Genomic DNA, 16,534 nt, shown 5'->3' on the forward strand with positions numbered 1-16,534 from the left:
TCTTGAGTGATTCATCATACAAAGTAGTAATAGCCCAGGTCTGATTACTGTTGATGGGGAGGAGACGACAGATCTTTAACACACAGTTAATTCCACCGCACGAGTATGACGAACAATAACTCTTTGCTGTTATGCAAACGGCGAATTTGAATTAACTTTTGCTTCTAAAATATATATAAAAACTTAACATTGTAAGCACTTTTTGCACTTGACATTGTAAGCACTTTTTATAGAACCTGCTATATTGATTTTAGTTCAGTAACTATAACTAGAACAATCAATTGACATAAGAGCAGAACTCCAGACCATGTGTAGTTTAGCAACGCTCTGACAAAATACTCATTTGGCCTCAGCGCTTCCTGCTGTTTTGTTTTATTCATTTTCTGCTCCCTTGTTTCACCTGGTGGCAGGACTAAAGAAGTCCAGCTGATTTAATTTAGTCAGAAAAAACAAGATTGCAAAGCTGTGACATTTTTGCACTGTCACACTGAGACATCACAACGTTTAAATTGCTGGCTTTGGCTACCACAGTACAAAAATACTTTCATCTAATCATTGACATTTACATAGCAGCAGAATTGGTTAAAAAAATCCTGCAAATGGTATTCATCTTAATAAAAACAGGAGACAGGAAAAAACATACTAGGCGTAAGCCAGTAAAATAGACCTAGAAATAGGTATTTTCTTCCAAGAGATTTTCTTTATTACTAGCTACACAGACTCTAAATCATGTTTATTAGATAATAGTAAAGAGATAATAAAGAGACAGTGTGTCAAATGAAAGTGGGGTACTTCCTTAACCAAAGATGAATTGTATCTGGACATGACCTGGGGCCTTTTTCACATCTACTAAATCAAAATGAATGCCGTGTCAATTTTAGCAAACAGTGTTAAATCTGAGACCAATAAGCATTTTATCACCTCTCCAGTATGCCACAATCTGTGAAAAGGCTATGAAACATTAATTCTGTCACATTATGTATAAAATACATTTTAAGGAGAACAACTAACTAGATAATGCACAATCACAACTCAGTGTATTCTCAACAGGGAACTAGTCAATAACTCACAGCATGGTAACAAATAGCAGATTACCGTGCACTGATTTGGTAATACCAGAAAAGTATAAAACCGGTACCACAAACCATGCATCATAGATGAGATGTTAATACAGGAAAGTAAGGGGTCACCTTATGACAAAGTGCTGTGAATTTTTGAATGTTCAAATCAAATCACTCTTAATAATTTGGCACAGCTTCCAAACATGGTTTAGTACACACTGGGAAAGCATTCAAAAACACAAACTAATAGCACAGAGCAGATATTAATAGATTAAGGCCCGGACCAAATCAAAACTTTGACAACCCGCTAATCACACTTAAGAAAACTGTATTTAATAGCGTTTTCTTTTTTTTTTTGTAAGTATCTTATTTCTTCTACTCATAAAAAGAAAACGCTATTAAATACAGTTTTCTTAAGTGTGATTAGCGGGTTGTCAAAGTTTTGATTTGGTCCGGGTCTAAGTAAGGAACAATCCTAACCAGTGCAGATATGAGTTCATAGTGGCTGTAGTTATTTAGTTGTTTGTTTTTTTTTTGGGGGGGGGGGGGTACTTTGTTGGTCTTATTCCCTTCAACTAAAAACGGTTAATTGGAAAGTGCTATCTTTGATCAACAGGGCCAACGCTGGGTTAACTAGCGCCCAAGGCAGTGTTTGAGGTGTCGCCCCCTCCGTTAAAACGAGAGAATAACTTAGTTATCGGTAAATCTGTGTCAATAGCTTTAAACTATAACATACTCACACTAGTATTATTCATGTTGATGTAGAATATTAAGTGATGCTAATAATAATTCTGCCATGGTTTTCGGGTTCTTAAAACGCTTTACTGGATAATTCAAGCAGATCTATATACAGCCAAACAGCAGGTACAGTCACCATCTTCACTCTCACTCGCGTTCTATCTAGCCTAAGCTAATTAACCCCTGAGTCAATCACTGTGGCATGGCCAGTCAAATACAACTGAATTAACATTGTATTAAGCTATACAAGTGTTTAACATTAACTGTTCAGCAAGGACAGCAAATATGATTGAACTAGAAGCACATTAATTAACATACTAAACATCTCTCATAACAATTTGTACGGTACATTTTTCAAAGACGCATTTCTATCCCACCACCAATCCTCATTTACCCCACTTAAAAAACTATCCCATCTACACAATGGTCCACCCAAGCACAATGGCAGAGAAACAGAATAAATATTACCATCATCAACAACAACAAAAAAAAGATTGGTTCAACTCCACTGCATTGCTTTGCTCTCTGAAACACTATTGCAGGCAAAGTGCATTCTGTAAACGGATAGGTATATTATGAATATTGGTTCACTCTCCTTGTGTCAGCTTTTCATTTTTTTATTTTGAAGAACGTCCCTGGGGGGTACACTGTTACATCACAGTATGGTCACCTTGATTATATATTGATATCATTATATATTTTCAGATGTACTTTGTTACTGTCCTGTATATTGCTACTCCACATTTCACTATTATTTCTTATTATTACACGATATCATTGTCAATTTATACTTTTGCAATGGTTATGTTATGCATCTACCATAGTTGTGCATCATTTTTAAAATTATTAATTTTATCACTTGACCTTGTTTTCACTATCCTTTACTACATTAAGTCTATGGCTACAATAGCTGTCATTTAAATGTAATCTCCTTAATTCAATTTATTTAAATATATATTTCTGAAAATATAATTAGAAATATACATATTATTATTATTATTATTATTATTATTATTATTATTTATTTCTTAGCAGACGCCCTTATCCAGGGCGACTTACAGTCGTAAACAAAAATACATTTCAAGAATCACAGTACAAGTAATACAATGACTTTGGTTCTAGGAAGTACAAGTATGACAAAATACAACTCAATAACGGAGCAGATAACAGTGTCAGTGATAGTTACATCAGGATATAATTAAATACAAAATACTACAGATTAAATAACACTTGACAGATTACAGTACTCTAAAGTACAGGATTAAATGCAGTAAAATAGGAAGCAGATAAGAGCAAGTAAAGCGCATTAAGGAAGTGATAAAGTGTCCAGAGGGAAAAGAGGAGTTCTACAGGTACTGTCTAAAGAGGTGAGTCTTGAGGAGGTGCCGGAAGGAGGTCAGGGGCTGGGGAGTCCTGACATCTGTAGGAAGGCCATTCCACCACTGCGGTGCGAGGGTGGAGAAGGAGCGGGCTCTGGAAGCAGGGGAGCGTAGAGGAGGTAGAGCCAGTCTTCTAGTGCAGGAGGAGCGGAGAGGTCGGGTGGGGGGTGTAGGGAGAGAAGAGGGTCTGGAGGTAGCTGGGTGCAGTCTGGTCAAGGCATCTGTAGGCTAGTACAAGAGTCTTGAACTGGATGTGAGTGGTGATCGGGAGCCAGTGGAGTGAGCAGAGCAGTGGAGTTGAGTGGGAGAAGCGAGGCAGAGAGAACACCAGGCGAGCAGCGGAGTTCTGGATGAGCTGGAGCGGACGGGTGGCGGATGCAGGGAGGCCAGTCAGGAGGGAGTTGCAGTAGTCTAGGCGGGAGAGTACCAGGGCCTGGGCCAGGAGCTGGGTGGCGTAGTTGGTGAGGAAGGGTCGGATTCTTCGGATGTTGCTCAGGAAGAATCGGCAAGTGCGTGCCAGAGTGGAGATGTGCTGGGAATAAGAGAGGCAGGGGTCCAGGGTGACTCCGAGGTTCTTAGCTGAGAAGGAGGGAGAAAGTGCGGTAGATTCCAGAGGAATGGAGATAGAGAGATCAGAGGAGGGGGAGGAGGAGGAGGGAATGAAAAGGAGGTCAGATTTAGAGAGGTTGAGTTTGAGGTGATGCGAGTGCATCCAGGAGGAGATAGCAAACAGACAGGTAGAGATACGGGAGGGGATGGTGGAGTCAGAGGTGGGGAAGGAGAGGAAAATCTGAGCATCATCAGCATAGAAATGGTATAAGAAAGCATAGGATGCGATGAGGGGGCCCAGGGAGCAGGTGTAGAGAGAGAACAGGAGAGGACCTAAGACTGACCCTTGTGGGACTCCTGTTGAGAGAGGGTGAGGTGTGGAGGTTGCTCCACGCCAGGTTACCTGGTAAGTGCAGTTGGAGAGGTAGGAGGAGAACGAGGCCAGAGCAGTGCCAGAGATTCCCAGGTCAGCGAGAGAGGATAGCAGAATAGAGTGATCGACAGTATCAAAGGCAGCAGAGAGGTTGAGGAGAATTAGGACAGAGGAGAGAGGCAGCTCGGGCAGAGATTAGTGATTTGGTGACAGACAGGAGGGCGGTTTCAGTGGAGTGAGCAGAGCGGAAGCCAGATTGGAGAGGGTCGAGCAGAGAGTGGTTGGACAGGAAAGCAGAGAGCTTGCAGTGTACAGCCCACTCGAGGGTTTTGGAGAGGAAGGGTAGGAGGGAGACAGGACGGTAGCTCTGGAGGGAGGTGGGGTCGAGGGTAGGTTTTTTGAGGAGGGGAGTGATAGAGGCTTGTTTGAAGGCAGAGGGAAAGAGACCAGAAAGGAGAGAGGTGTTGAGAAGGGAGGAGATGAAGGGAAGTAGAGCAGGAGCAGCAGCTTGAAAGATGTGAGTGGGGAGGGGGTCCAGGGCACACGTGGCAGGTTTGTGACCCTGGAGCAGGGAGGAGAGGTCAGAGTCTGAGAGGGGAGAGAAGGTGGAGAAGGAGGGTGAGTTAGTAGGGGATGCAGTGGGTGTAGGGGTTGGAGCAGGAGGGGGTGCGGGGGAGGGAGAGGTGTTAAAGAGTTTGCGGATATCTTAGATTTTAGAAGAGAAGAAAGAAGCAAAGTCATCAGAGGAGATAGAGGAGGAAGGAGGAGGGGGGAGGGTTTAGGAGGGAGGAGATGGTAGAGAATAGTTTATGTGGGTTGTTAGTGGAGGCTTGGTTTACAGATTGGAAATAAGTACATTTAGCAGAGGAGAGAGTAGAGGAGAAGGAGGAGAGGAGAGTGCGGTAGAGATCTAGGGCAGCAGGGAGTTTGGTTCTCTTCCATTTCTTTTCAGCAGATCGCAGTATGATTCTTGCTGAGCGGAGCGCAGTGGAGAGCCAGGGTTACTATATACTAGTAACTGGTAATGGAAGTTCCTCATGCCTTGCAAATTATATATTAACTATATTTTAATAGGGCAATCTTGGGAGATTTGAATGAATACATTATTAATATAGTTATGTTAAGACATCCTTTGCTGACATAATGTAGCTACTCACTAATCACCAGACATAGAAGCCGTAGGAAGACTATTTAAAATGTTTTCAAACTATATGAAGCAATGACCAAAACAACAGAGATACATTCCTCTACAGACCTAAGAAAGGAAGGCAAGGCTTTGCAAATGTACTGCAGATGAGCACGTCAGTGCAGAAAATAAACATGCAACAAAGATATGCTGTACAGTTACCAACACTGGCAGCAAGACATTCTCATCTTAAACAGATGATAAGCTACCAACTCAACTAATTACTACATTTTTTATGGAACGATCCCAATAAGATCTGATGCAGTCCATGCCACACCTAGCTGTTGTTCATCGCTTGATTCTCTATCCTTAAACAAACTGACCCATCTGCTTCATGTATAATTCCTTTCCTAACTCCCACCCCCTTCACCAATGAAGCATGATGCTCAACCCACCCCATGTGTGGTGAGCTCGAGATTGGCACCCAACAAAATCCAACAACAGTCTGGAGTTTAGCATGGTATCATCTCCAGACTGTTAGTGCCCAAACTTCAGGGATCAGTGTGACCAATGACCCCCAAGATAGTATAGTCATATTGTTCCCAAATTAACACTATTAATATTGTGTTTAATTCCTTTTGCCAATAAATACATTTTCAACTTATGAAAATATGTCTTCTTTTGCCCTGTGCATTGAAACACTGACCCGCTATTAGTGCTGCAAAAAATAGCCATATCATGTCAACTGTCTACCCAATTAATGCCTACAATATCAGGGAGTAAAATGAACACAGTCAAAAAAGCCTCAGAAGTCTCACAGCAAGTCTTTTATTCTATGTTGCTATTGTAGCACATATTTTTAACAGTACCCGGCATTTGAATTATTTTCATTAGTATCATAACATGAAATGTACAGTTGTTTTTCTGAGCTTATACTATGCTTTTCCCCCAGTATATTGGGTAAACTTTTATATATATATATATATATATATATATATATATATATATATATATATATATATATATACTTTCATGTAATTTATTTTGATATTTTGGCCATTCAAAATATGGTTTAATTTTCAATGCATTTCTAATATTCAAGTTCAATGGACCCATTTAGGCTTGAATGTTTGCATGCTTATACGTTGCCCTCTGGAAGTTGTGATTAAAACAGATGAATGGTGTCCTTACAACACATATACTAAACTGCTTTTGAGTATACTCTTTAGGATACATTTTTGAAATTGGGTGAATAACTCCTGCAACATATTCCCAGTACTCAAGCAGAATCACACTATCTAACAACATAGCAAAAGAAACAAGACATTAAATTAACAATGAATCCCAGGCTCCTGATAGTTTGATGCATTAATAAAACAACATGGCTTTGGGGCCTCCATGATACTGTTTGTCCTACTGTTTGTACTGATCTGACATTACAGCTGAATTTTAGAGTGTTAGTGATTCAGAAAACTATCTTTTTTAATCAGATGGAGTTGTTTTAAAATACCAGTTTGTATGATACAAAGGGCTAAATTCACAAACTGCTTTTGTTGGTGTTAGTGCCATTTCTGGATTATTATCAGTGCTAATATCCTTCTTCAGCAAATTATCTAACCCACAAAGGGCAGTCTGTGTGCTTCAATTAGTGCTATTAACACATTTTCTTAACTGCGCCTTGTGAACACATTTTGGGCGTCAGTGTGTTAATTATATAATCTGTGTAATCCACGAAGGTTATTAAGCATTATTAAAACCAGGAGAGGTCAGCTCTTAGAAAATGCTAATGCCATTCTTATACATGGGAGCAGTAGAAAGATGTCTGCCATTCCTTGGTTACATACAAGGCGCCCAAGAGCAAGAATTAGGCAAGGGAAATCCTGCCTGCCCCATATCAGACCGTGAATAGATGTAACAGACAGTTTCCCAGGTGAAATGTTTCTTAAAAGTTTCCGCCTCACACAGCAGGCAATATCGGAATTATGCGAGGATCTCAGACCCAAATTGGGATCTACTGTACAGGGGATCACATGCAGTATCTGTTGGTTAAGGACAGGGCATGTTATTTCCTATTAAAATAATATTATAATTATTAGAGTCATACACCAAAATACTACACATTCCTATATAAGAATATCCAATAGAAATCTTGCAGACGTTCATAAGCCACATGAACCGACCTGGTTTAACTGTCTGGGCTGGATACCAGATCGGCCTGTCACATACATGTTTATGTTGCAGTGAGAAGTTAATTTGGTAATTTTTAAATCAGTGATGAAACAATGTGTGGATTCATTGACTAGTCTGTTAAGTAGACTACATGTGAACAACAATACATATGATTAAATAAATAGGCTACATTGAGTGCATTATTTATTCTTTTTTAATTTCTTATACACAGACTGTGGATGAAATGCAACACAGGGTTACATTTTATAATTCTATACATTCCCATACTGCACCCACCCAATGTATAAATATGAATGTGGGTTATACACACCAAAAAATAAATACACTACACCCTTGCTGTAACAGCCTTCATTATACCGAACCTTTGGCTATAGCGAACCTGGCCCCTGGACCCCAAATAAAAAAAAAGATAAACACACACTGTCACCATCCCCAAAATTGATTAAAGAAAGAAAACAACAACAACAACATCAACAAAAACTTGAGGATCTGATTAACTTTTCATGTCAGTTGATTTGGAATAAAAGACCAGTTTGGGATTCTTACATGTTGGATTAAGATTTGGTGCACTTTGAAACGATTCATGTCAGATTGATTTTGAATAAAAGTTCAGCTTCAATTTGGGATTTTTGCTTTTTGTACTGCGTTTTAATTCTTTAACAAATGGGATAAAGCAAAGGCAGAATACTGCCTACATGAGACGAACAGCTACATGGAGATTAGATAAAGGGCTGGAGATTAGATAAAGGGGCATTCAGAACAGAAAACAGGAGGCACTTTTTTACACAGAGAATTGTGAGGGTCTGGAACCAACTCCCCAGTAATGTTGTTGAAGCTGACACCCTGGGATCCTTCAAGAAGCTGCTTGTTCAGTTCTGGTCACCCTGTTACAAAAAGGATATTGCTGCTCTAGAAAGAGTGCAAAGAAGAGCAACCAGAATTATCCCAGGTTTGAAAGGCATGTCATATGCAGACAGGATAAAAGAATTGAATCTATTCAGTCTTGAACAAAGAAGACTACGCGGCGATCTGATTCAAACATTCAAAATCCTAAAAGGTATAGACAATGTCAACCCAGGGGACTTCTTTGACCTGAAAAAAGAAACAAGGACCAGGGGTCACAAATGGAGATTAGATAAAGGGACATTCAGAACAGAAAGTAGGAGGCACTTTTTTACACAGAGAATTGTGAGGGTCTGGAACCCTCCCCAGTAATGTTGTTGAAGCTGACACCCTGGGATCCTTCAAGAAGCTGCTTGATGAGATTCTGGGATCAATAAGCTACTAACAACCAAACGAGCAAGATGGGCTGAATGGCCTCCTCTCGTTTGTAAACTTTCTCATGTTCTTATGTTCTTACGTAATTCTACTTTGATTCACACTATCATGTCATTAACTTACTGCAACAGTTTATCGTTCATTTTGATTGTCCTTTCGCTATAACAAACCCCTCGATATAACAAACAAAAGGCTTGGAATCCAACAGGTTTGTGGGTGTACTGTAAAAGCAAAAGTGTGCTTGTATTACATAGCTTATTTAAACAAATCTGAGGGGGCCCCCCGAGTGGCGCATCCAGTAAAGGCGCTCCGCGTGGAGTGCAGGATGTGCCCTATAGTCTGGACGTCACGAGTTCGAGTCCAGGCTATTCCATTGCCGACTGAGGATGGGAGCTTCCAGGGGGCGGTGCTCAATTGGTCGAGCACTGCCCAGGGGGAGGGAGGGCTAGGTTGGCCAGGGTGTCCTCGGCTCATGCGCACCAGCGACCCCTGTAGTCTGGTCGGGCACCTGCGGGCTTGCTTGTAAGCTGCTCTAGAGCTGTGTTGTCCTCCGACGCTGTAGCTCTTGGGTGGCTGCATGGTGAGTCCGCAATGTGAAAAAAAGCGGTCGGCTGACGGCACACGCTTCGGAGGACAGCATGTGTTCATCTTCGCCCCCCCGGGTCAGCGCAGGGGTGGTAGCGGTGAGCTGAGCCTCAAAAAAAAAAAAATTGGCCATTACAAATTGGGAGAAAATAATAAAAAAAATAATTGACTAAATTAAAAATTAAAAAAATAAAATAAATTAAACAAATCTGGAGGTACAGTAAATACCATTAGTAGTGATTTATGAAAATAATATAGGAAAATTCATATAATAATAGACAAGGAGTAAATGTGTGATATAGTTTTCAATTTTTGCCTCGCCCAAGTAGTTTTGTCTTGGTCTGGCTTTCACCCACTTTTCATGAGCTGATCAGACACTACGGAAAAAACACCATTAGGACATTCCTGAATTACAACGGAAGCAAGGAGCACAATTTGGAAAAGTTCTAAAAACGTACCTCCAGTTTTAACTTCAGTTTTGTGCATTAGCAATGAATCAGCATTTGTACATATTGATGGATACTGGGACAATGGGCTCTCTAAATTGTAATTTAGCAAGCAGACTGCAGAAAATCCAGATTTATTTCAAATACTAAAATAAAGAAGTGAGTTTATTCATGAAATTGCCAGTAATGCCTCTATTTAGTCCTCTCATGTAGTGCTCCGCATTTTTATTTTTTTGTGAAAAGATTATATTTTTTGCTGCCGGCTCCACAATAGCATATGGTGCGTGAATATTGAATTTAAAAGATAATTGCTTAAAAAGTGATTTTATAATTTGGTCATTTGTACAAGATGGACAATTAATTAGGAACTATTAGCACATAAATGTCTGGATTTACTAACGTTTGCGAGGCAGCAAAAGGGAGGTTTGCATCTGTTTTTTTGGTAGCAAAGTTTGCCCCTGAACACAATCATACTTACTACACGTCTGTGCGTGTGAAACAGCTCCATTCCATGTGGCTTCCTTTAAAGCATGGGGACGCAACCTCATGAGTATGGTAATGGTGATACGTGAAAATGCAGCCATTCACCTGGCTAATTAGTAATCACCAAGAAGTTTATTTTGCTCTCACTTTACTAAAAGTAATAACCCTTTGATTTGATTGCAATAACTTACACCTGCTTCAAACTAGGTGTAAACAAATGTGTATTACTTAAGAAGCTTCTGTTTTACTTTTTTGTTTAAAAACAATACTCAAGAATGATTAACGTTTCCAATCGTTTCAAGGAAGCATTTTTACTTTCAAAGGAGTCCGTTCCATGAAAGTTTGGTCATCTCGAAAAGGGGATGCAGCCGCATCTCGTGGTATATTTTCAGTTGTGTATTTCACAGTTATGTTTTAATAGCATCTACAAATAATGATTCTGTTTATTAGTTACTCGAAATGAAGGCTAGTTTATGCTTCGCATTCCCGTGCCAATTACAACATCAAAATTATTAATAATTTTGTAGCAACTTGTGGGTTAATCTAGTTAATTCCTGACGTTTGATGATTATGCATTAATAAAATAATCAAATACAAAATGTGTTTGTCTTGGCGAGACCAACATCACCTGTGTAAGGGGTCTGTGTAGAGATATGAAATGGAATATCTTTTTAGAGCTTATATTTTATAGCCATTGTTAAAAGGATGGACGCTGAGTCACACATATTTAAATATATCTTATACAGTACACATTTCATGTTCCTTTCTTTTTAATATAATAAATTCCTTACATGTTTTTGAAAATGTTAGGCTTGTAGTTATACTAAAAAAATTGTGAAAATGTTGGAATGCCTGTTTAAGAGCTGCACAATTCTGGTAAATTGCTCAGAAAGATTGTGAACTACTCCCTGATCAATGATGAAAATGAAGGGCTGCTTGATGATGGGGAAAAAGGAATTGAGGGGACACTGGTCAGAAACTTTTTCTCATGACTTGCATTATTTTATTGAAAGTGTTTTGGCACCACAACCTTATTTTAAAGTGATAGATAAAGATAGATCATTATTATTTAAAAAAATTGAAACAATGAGGGAGATTCTGATTAAAACACACTTATCGTTCTAAAAATATGTTGGTTTTTTTATTGAAGTACCTGCACTGGGTTTGTTGGTGTTTGTACATATGGTATTGGGGGCCACTGGTGCTGTTCAATATAAAAAAGTCTGGTCCCTTTTACTAAATTTATAGCATTTAGGCTAATATCAGGGTGTGTGGCATTTGACCTGAAAGAAGGCATTAATATTTAAACTCTTAGAGAGACTAAACCTTTGCTACTGTTTTGAATGCCCCTAACTAAGTTTAGTAATTTGGCCGCTACAGTTGTTGCATGAAATTGAGCTACAGTAATTTTAGTAAATCCAGTCCAATATGTTTTGTAAAGATGTTAAACTGTGCAACTTATCACACTGTTTTTTTTTTGTTTTGTTTTGTTTTTGTTTTTAAATAGATAGAAAGGAGAATGATAGTGGGTGCCATCTGTAAACTGCAATTGAAACTGTCAAATCAAGTATTCTCTTAAATGGTTTCAAGAGTTTTGTTAAGTTTTGGAAACACTGCTTTCCTTGTGAGAACCCTGCATAGTTAGTACTACAAAGCTTTTTTGCACAGTGACTCTTTAAGGCCTGTCTCATTATCTACCTTGGAGCACTGGGATGTATCATCTTCCTTCTGACAGCTAATCTGCCATTGAACCTAGAGTTAAAGGTTACCAATGTCTGTTAGACCTTGTAAGTGTCTCTTATTAGTGCACACATTCAACACCTGGAAAACAAAGCTATTTTTAATGTGGAATTATCTATAGCAGATTGCTGCAACACCTGATATTGAAGTGATAGAGCACCAATCCGTTTGGACGATGTCCATGCATTTCTTTGTTCTAATTTTACCTGTATATCCCATAAAGCCATGTACTCCACTGACCATCATGCAGAATGTGCTGCCTATATGGCTTGGTGACTACATGTTACTGTAAACTTCACTGATCTTGGAATACCCGTCCAAAGGTAACATTAAGATGGAGCAGCAAGAGGGATCTTTGTTTCTTTTGAAACACAACCCTAATTATGAAGATGTATTCCTAAATAATAAAAATAGTAAAAGCACAAAAACAAAAAAAAAAATCATAACCTCAACTGCAGTGCAACACTGTTCATTATCCCGGTGCTCAAGAAAATTTCATTCTAAACACAGGCTGAGCACGTGGTAGCAGTATATAAGTGCTGGCTAATCATATACTTTTCAATATCTCCCCTCAAAAGCCCAAAGTGTGCTACAAGCTGGTTAATTATTCATGAAATTATTGTTATCCAGGTAAGAACATAGGACACAGAGAGAATAATAACAAAACAAACAGTCTGGTCGATATACAGTATACATAGGGCTGTGTGGCAATGCGCCCCGCCCCTGTGTGCATTTGTGTGTTGTGTTGTATGTTGCGTGTGTTAATGTTGGTGTATAGTCATTGGTACACGGGATATAAACGGGTCTGTGTTTCACGTGTATTTAAAAAGTGTAGATTTGTATTTAGGCACGAGGAGAGCACAAATCACTTCACGTGCTGGTTAAATGTAATATGTGAGCACGGGGTTGCACAGAATTAATTCACGTGCTGGGATTCAAGTGAATAATTAATTAGTAATTGAATCCCAGCACCATAGTATATATAGACGCACATTTCTTGCACTCAGGGTTAGGTGTTCGGTGAGTGGAGAACGAGTGTGGAGAAGGAGAAACTAAATAATAAGAACGGAAGAACGGAAATATAAAGTAAATAGTGTTTTCACTCACCGTGTTTGTCTGTCTGTGCACTGTTTAGTTCGTTTTGTTTGTCCTTTTATTTTGGCATATAGTGCCGTGTCCTGTGTTTTGTGTTCCAACCTTTTATTTTCTGTTCTGTTCTGTTTAATTATTAAATGCTGAGCGCAATCATGCGCTCAGCTTTACCAAAACCCCATCTCTCTGTCGTTTGTGTTCCTGTTTCTGGTCTGACGCCACCCACTCCGGCCGTCTTTGTGACACGCTGTCACTCGATTAAAAATTTTAACCGGTTAATTTATTTCCCATTAGCTGATTAATCAGTAGATTAATCCGTGCACAGTTGGTTACAATGCATACGAGTAACTTTGCAGCCACATCTTTGGCAATCATTTAAATCAACGTAGCTAAACATTGCAATTCCAAATACGGATATACATCCATAGCACACTATCAGCAATCCTTGTGCAAAACAAGACAACAATTATGATTTGTACACAACTTGAACCCCTTTTTATACGAACTTAAAACCACAGTGTCCTACCACTTCCGGGGAGAGTGAGCGAGCTTCAAATCAGCACTTCTCTAAATAGCAGCACGCATTTCTCTCTCTACCCAGAATGCACTTTTAATGCACGATTAAATTGTAAAAAAAAGGCAATCTGCAATCAACTCATTAATCGGAACAGCCCTAATATACATACATTATATATATATATATATATATATATATATATATATATATATATATATATATAAAATCATACTTAGTAAATTCACATAACAGTGAAAAAGGAAACCAAGTCTTAATCCAAAAATCTGAATACATAACACAATGAAATAAGGCAATTCAGTATTACAGTATCCAATGTGTTAAATATTTTTTGAAGCTCCATCTTTTTCAGCAAGCTCAGTTTCCATGCCTTGTTTAAAAGCATGCAGTGAAGTGTTTTTTGTAACACAATTGCAGACTATATGCTAAGAAAGGATGAACTTGCTATCAAGCTTCTAGTCTTTTCTTTTTCAACTCTGTCCCATTTTCATTTTTCTTTGTCATGATATACAAAAATATATAATTATGCTGTACAATTAGGTATTATAATACAATTGGACTTGATTAAATTCACTCCCTTGTGAAAATTCATGGCTAAATCCAATTAACAGATATTTGAGTTCAAGATTAGAAATGGTTTTACTATTGATAGCACTAGCAAGATATGCTACAGACTTTCACTTTAGCACAGAGCACAGCACTGCCAAACAAGCTAGAACCGTGTCAGTACTGCCATTACAACACGTTATTACTAAAAGATAACAAAGTGGCATTCAATTTAGCCTTACCTTGGCTGACTTTCCCTAACAGGTAACAAGGTACTTAATTTGTAAGGAGTAATCAGGGCATTCTCTCTGTCTCTCATTTTCTCCCTCTCTCTGTATCTTGCAGAGCTAGCGGCTCAGCTGCTTCCAATCCTTAGAGAACCACTCGACTGGAGGCTCTGAGTGCTTCAAGCCTTTCAGTTCTTGCTGCTGGGCTCCTCTGATTGGCTGACACTTTGGCTGTGTGTAAGCTCAGCTTTGTCTTACATTCTCTTCTCTCAGGTACTTTAGGGCAAGACATTCAAGCACTGGAAAGAGGCCATAGTCCCTTTCAGGCAGTCACTCTGAAGGGAACTTAATTTATAAAAATGCCATGGTGTGTAAGTGCAAGGCCTGTCGAGACAGGGGCACCTTTGAGAGATAGAGAGGGCCTGACGAAGGTGTTAGCCCATCCATTAAGCATAAAAGAGGGCAAAAAACGTGGGGTGATACTCATTTTAAGTGGGTGTACAGAGAAGACAAGAAAAACAAAATGTGTTTGCACATACTCAGCTCAAAGGCATCTGAACACCTAACTCCTGCCTCATTCATCATCAAATCCATGCTTCTCTCTGGGAGATTTAGCTCATGAGATGTCCTTCTAGCTCAAGGCCAGAAGATGTCATATTTTTTTTCTAAGATTGCAAGCAACCCCACAGGTCAGCCAGAGTGTTGAAAATGCAAAACTACACATGGTCTGTGTCTGAACCTTACCTATGGTATTATAAATTATAGTGCAGTATTTAATTTATATGGTGTCAGAGAGACCATAGTGCTGATTCAGGTAAAATCCATGGTGAAATCTGCAGACTGTCTGCCAATTGTCTCCTACAGTTTTTTTTTTCTTTTTTCCAGCTATTCATAAAGGGAACAAAGCCTGTTTTTCATGTTCTTACAACCATGGTTAAGAAATAAAAATGGACTCTCAATTATGACATTGGTATAGAGACCCCTTTGTACTAAAAGTCACGAAGGGCATAAAAAGTCATAAGTGAACATGAGATGCTGGATTATTATCTGTATTCTATTATTTTGGGGGATTCAGAAAAAAGGGAATGGGAGATGCTAAATGTTACATCTGTGCATGTTCAATTGTCCTACCAAAACAATACTATTCTCTTTCGTAGGGCATGTATATAAATAGTGCACTGCTATCAGCAGGTTATGAACTGGACAAATGAAACCAACATGCTTTGACCCAGAAGATACTGCTGATGTTAGTGGCCCACAAAGTGTAATTGTAAATAGCTGTGCTATATTCACAGAGAATACAGAATAGAAACTGTGAACTTCCTTTAACCTAACGTAGATATTGTGTTTTAAACTGTGAATATGTTTGCTATAACGTATGTCTTTCAAAACTGTGCATTTGAGACCTATTTAGCGAATATAAATGCAAACAAGGTAAGATTTATTAAAATTATTGTGTTAGCTACAATTATTTATGCATTGTTGACTACAACAGTTACAATTGGAGTGCAGCTATCTGCAAATTGTATTACAAAACAGGTATTTTCAAAGTGCTTGCTGTAGTCTGTCGCAGTCCGTGACTATTGATGAATGGAGAAAGGAGACAATTCCACATCAATGGTACAAAACCCAGAATAATTAGAAGCCAAAAAAGTAAAATTAACTAGTTTCAAAATATTTATAGTTACTGTTGGGAGTAAACATATTCAAAAGATATGCTAGGAGAGCACTAATTTACGCTCTTTGTTGTAGGCTGTATTTTTTTCACAGTTATCACAGATTTCATAATTTCCGTGAAATATGTAGTTCCTCATTTCAGTTCCCATTTATGAAAGAATGGCAGCTGGTTTAGTTTGCTTCCGCCTGGTAAAAGGTTGAACACACTGCATAGAGCAGCACGATTTCTTTAAAATGTTTTCAACGAAAAAGACAGCAGCTGCATCAAAGATCGGAAATATTTCTGCTAAAGATTGCTCTGCCCAGTAAAAGAAGAGAACATTTCATGTGTCTGTTGTTAGTTCTACATATATTTGTTTTTATTTTGTTTGAAAATTTACTGTTGGTGAAAATAGAATGTCTTTAAAAAATATATATATACAATTGAGCATTTGCTGTTTTTCAGGTAAGCATTTAAATATTTAGGAGCATTTCTTCTATATAACTATCAATTTTGATTGTGCCACGCT

At 38.7% G+C, this 16,534-nt stretch overlaps 1 protein-coding gene across 3 annotated transcripts in view; it reads right to left on the reverse strand.

Annotated features, from left to right (window-relative positions):
• The window catches only part of LOC117394873 (cadherin-18-like), a 250,425-nt gene that overhangs the window by 105,946 nt on the left and 127,945 nt on the right, over nt 1–16,534 (reverse strand). The window contains exon 1 of one of the 3 annotated variants that reach the window (XM_033993549.3): nt 14,364–14,513. The exons of the other annotated variants lie outside the window; for them this stretch is intronic. The gene's annotated coding sequence lies outside the window, so the exon portion shown is untranslated. Of the gene's footprint in view, nt 1–14,363; nt 14,514–16,534 lie in introns of those variants that run through there. 3 annotated transcript variants of the gene reach the window in all.

Source organism: Acipenser ruthenus, chromosome 3, assembly GCF_902713425.1.
Source record: "Acipenser ruthenus chromosome 3, fAciRut3.2 maternal haplotype, whole genome shotgun sequence".
NCBI classification, from domain to species: domain Eukaryota; kingdom Metazoa; phylum Chordata; class Actinopteri; order Acipenseriformes; family Acipenseridae; genus Acipenser; species Acipenser ruthenus.